A 4089-nucleotide genomic window follows, 5' to 3' on the forward strand; every position below is an offset into this window, starting at 1 on the left:
TGAAACCTTTAATCCATTGTTCAAATTAGACTCATTTCAATTGCCAACAACTTGTTAATTTAAGGAAAAAATCCACTTAATTCTTTAAACAATTACCCGGTTGATAATGTTTTCCAAATTTTTAATTGCGATAACATTTTTTAAATCACTCAAAATTTATTAATGTCTCCTTAATGATGAAAATATCCTTAAGAAAATAATAATAATAATTTTTTTTTTTTTTGAAAAAAGGTAGCTTGGCCACCACCTTGGCCCACCCCATTAGGCCGAATGGGTTACTTCTCAAATAAATTTGGATATATAGAACTTTAACTTAAATATTATCAACATTGCTTATTTCTAGATTTTCTCTAAAAGTTAGAGAAAACTCAAAAAATGGTCATTTATTAAGCTCTCTTCTCATTTTCCATTGGATGTAATTGGGGAATAATATGTTCGCCAACGCAAAAAGGCAATCAATGAGGGGCCAAAATATCACTCTTTGTTCGTTAGTTCTTTTACTTTTATAGTCACTGGTTTTAGTGCAAGTTCCTTCTAATTTTGCTAGTGCGCCCTAAGGGTCTAATCATATATTATCATATATTTTGTAGCTACTTGAAGGCCTAATTGGATTAGATAAATTCTAATCAGATCGGCTAAATTATGTGGATTTGATTTTCGTTAAATTTAGGTAGATTTGATTTAATCATTTTAGAGTGTTGGGTTCTTTTTTTTTTTATTTTTTTCACTCAAAAGAAATAATTACAACGAAAATAAAAAACAGAAACCAAGTAAAGGCTAAGCTGAAAACCCCAAAACAGACAAATTACTAGAACCTCAATAAACTGAAAGGAAATAAAAAAGAAAAAAGTGAGAATCACTAGCAAATGTAGCCAATGAAGGCCGCGGCGCTTTTTGATGAATAAAACCATCTGAGGTAAGAATACCCTTATAAACTTTATTCTAAACAAGTTTCCAAAGAAACCGTAAAGATTAAGAAATGGAACCATGGGAAAAGGGGTCCCTTCACAGACATAAAGTCGAGGTCCAAGCGGTTCGGGTTATTTTTAAAAACCCAATCCAGATAGATCACTAACACCTCAATGAACCAGAAATAGACCAAACAGGTGGAAAAAAAGATTCCTAACACAAACACAAAGTCTGAAGTCCAACCCGTTCGGGATAATCAGACAGCAACACATCAACAACAACACAATAAAAAGTTGAATAAAAGTTCAAAGTCCAAAAAACAGCAACACCAGAAGCGGATATGGTAGACTCAAAAAGGGCCACGCACCGGTGGTAGATCGAGAAGACTGGCCTAGGTTGTGGGAGGTGGCAGAGCAGTGGATATCAGGATTCACGTGTCAGCGCGTGGGGGACATGCGCCCATGAGTAAGATCTACTCACAAGTGCGTGTTGAACATGCTTCGGCACGTGGTGACCAAATGAGAAAGATGCTGGCGGCAGACGGTAGCGGAGACACCCACGAACCCATTGGAGTGGCGCGTGTACATCAAGGGCTTCCTGAAATCGATAGATCTGATTTTGAAAAGATTAAATCCAAAGATTTCAAGAAGAGTGTGAATCCCTGCCTTTGAGCGGCTGATGAGAACGGGGGTTGTTTCGATTGAGGATGGAATGATATAGTTATTGGACAAAGATAAGACACCAAAAGCATTGGATAAGGCCTCCGTGGAGATGGATAGGGTCTCCAAAGAGACGTTTTGGGTCTCTACATAGACAAGAAGGGGAGGGTGAGGCAGGGAAAGGGAAGTAGAGGGAGAAGGGGTCCTCCCATGGCTGCCAGAGAGAAGTTTTTGGGACTATTTGCGGAGAGAGAAGAGAGCAATTATTTTGATTCTTGGGAAAACAACATGACCCAATATAGGACTTTTGTTTCTTAGGTATCGAACGACTAATACTAGTTGGATGCTCATCTGAACGTGTAGCAAACGAACTACTGAACGAAACATTCTAATCTCATTGATCAACTCATCTGGATATGTTTCTGACAACCGCTCCAGATGAACGCTACTGAACTCTCATTTGGACGTACATGTTCCAAACGTCACTCCGGACAAGGCATACTGAACCTCTTCAAGAAGCCTTCCTAACAAACTTGTTCGGACGAGATTTAAACATCGTCTAGATGCCCATGTCTGTACCTATTTTCTTCATAAATTTAATGAGGGTAGCTTGCTCATTAAATATTGAAACATGATTTATTTTAGACACTTAAATTAAATGATTGAAATTTATGAATTCGAAAATTTTAAATTTAAAGAAAATTATAGAGATCCCAATTTAATCAATATCAATAATATTAATATTAGCAACCACAAGCCTTGTCCTTGGTATTGTTGGGCTCAGACACCTGATTTCTAGTTTCAACGATGACATTTAGGGTAATCAGTGTCAACTTTTACCTTCAGTAAAGTTTTGCCAACTTTTGTCCTTTCTCAGTGTTATTATTTGAGACGACGACTTAATGATTTGTAAATTTTACGCGACTTTCGTCCTTGCTCATAGTTATTTGAGACGATCGACGACTTAATGATTGGTAACTAAATCAGAAAAAGTGTAGAATTATTAAACATAAAATACTATTTGATTGGGCCATCTCCATGTAAAACCAAACAAACTAACAGAGATGTCACATTACATTAGCTCTAGGAACTTACAAGATCATTTACAAATACAAAATACACAACCTCACATCATATATCACAAGTTCACCACACAAACCAACTATTCATTAATTCACAAACAGCTACCAAAAGGGTGCCCTAGCAGGGGGAAATTCGATCAATTCAATTCAAAGTTCAAACCCATGTGCCTTCGAAAAGGGCACTAGTAGAAACAGTCTCTCCAAAAGTGTTGACCAAATCAGAACAAGATGGATCTGTCTTCAGCTCCAAACCCAACTCATTTTCTATGTCATCCGAAGCTGATATGAGCAACAACTCACATCCTTCGTAGTTCAAATAGTCCGGCGGATCGGCAGGGGAGTAGCGTAGTTGTCCAAACTGCCCTTGCAGGTGTGCCGGAAAAGTGGCCTTCCGCTTGTTCTGTAGACCTTTGAACTGGGAACTACTGCCATGCTGATCCGGGTTCTTTATTTGTATCAGAAAAGAGCCTTCGTGTTCAATGTTAAGCGCCTCCTGGGCTTCCATCCTCTCATCTTCCGGTGGAAATTCAAGCTTATAGACCAAATGGGTGTGGGTTTTCTTGGACGGCGGCTTGTGCCTCAGAATCCGGTAAATGCCTTCCCCCACTGCTCTCGCCGGAGCATTCCGGCGGTGTCCCTTAGTTGAAGTATCATATTCATCTGCATATTTAACACAACACATGCATTTTCACATATTAATCAATGGAATTTACCGTGCAATAAGAATTATACCGCCTTTGAGAGCATTCTTCACATCTTCTATATTGGTGGTGACCATCTCCACAAAACCCCAGTATGGTCGAGTTCTCTTGCTCGGATCCGGTAGGCTTTTCCTGCCCATGACGATGAACCGAAACAAGGGTTGCTTCTCAATGTTTACTTCCTACAAATTGAAAAATCAATTGACCAATGAGTGACCGCCAATTGGCCATAAAATAAACAAGTAATTAAAGAAGTGCCGCTTGCACCTGGCTGCCATGTCCACCTTCATTTCCACTCGTGCCGGAGCCAGTTTTGTGGGTCCCCTTCTTTGCACCTTCCTTGCCTGAATCTGAGTCTTGCTTTTCTTCGACGGCCCTCTCGCCGGACTCCGGCCGCAACACAATATAGAAACGTTGCACATATATCGTCTGCACTGTGAGCTTCTTCTTTGTCAACTTTTGGCCTATAGAAGAAATATATTTCCCCTCTTTCCTACAGCTTAATTTCCCAAACACAAATTAAGTTTTTGTTGCTAAATTTGTAATTAAACCAAGCTCATGAGGTTAATTAAGTAACTAAACCGGCCGTATGGGGTGGCCGAAACCACCCCCAGCCCCTTGGGGGTGGTCCGGCCACCCCAAATGCACCCAGTCCGCATTTTTTTTTTTTGGCCAAGGGGGTGGCCGGACCACCCCCTTGGCCATGAGGGTGGTTCAACCATCCCCAGATCGGCCAGG

At 40.1% G+C, this 4089-nt stretch overlaps 1 pseudogene; it reads right to left on the reverse strand.

Annotated features, from left to right (window-relative positions):
* Positions 1–2694: 2694 nt before the first annotated feature.
* Positions 2695–4089, reverse strand: part of LOC132187895 (uncharacterized) — a 5381-nt pseudogene continuing 3986 nt past the window's right edge.

The sequence above is a fragment of the Corylus avellana genome, chromosome ca7, assembly GCF_901000735.1.
Source record: "Corylus avellana chromosome ca7, CavTom2PMs-1.0".
NCBI classification, from domain to species: domain Eukaryota; kingdom Viridiplantae; phylum Streptophyta; class Magnoliopsida; order Fagales; family Betulaceae; genus Corylus; species Corylus avellana.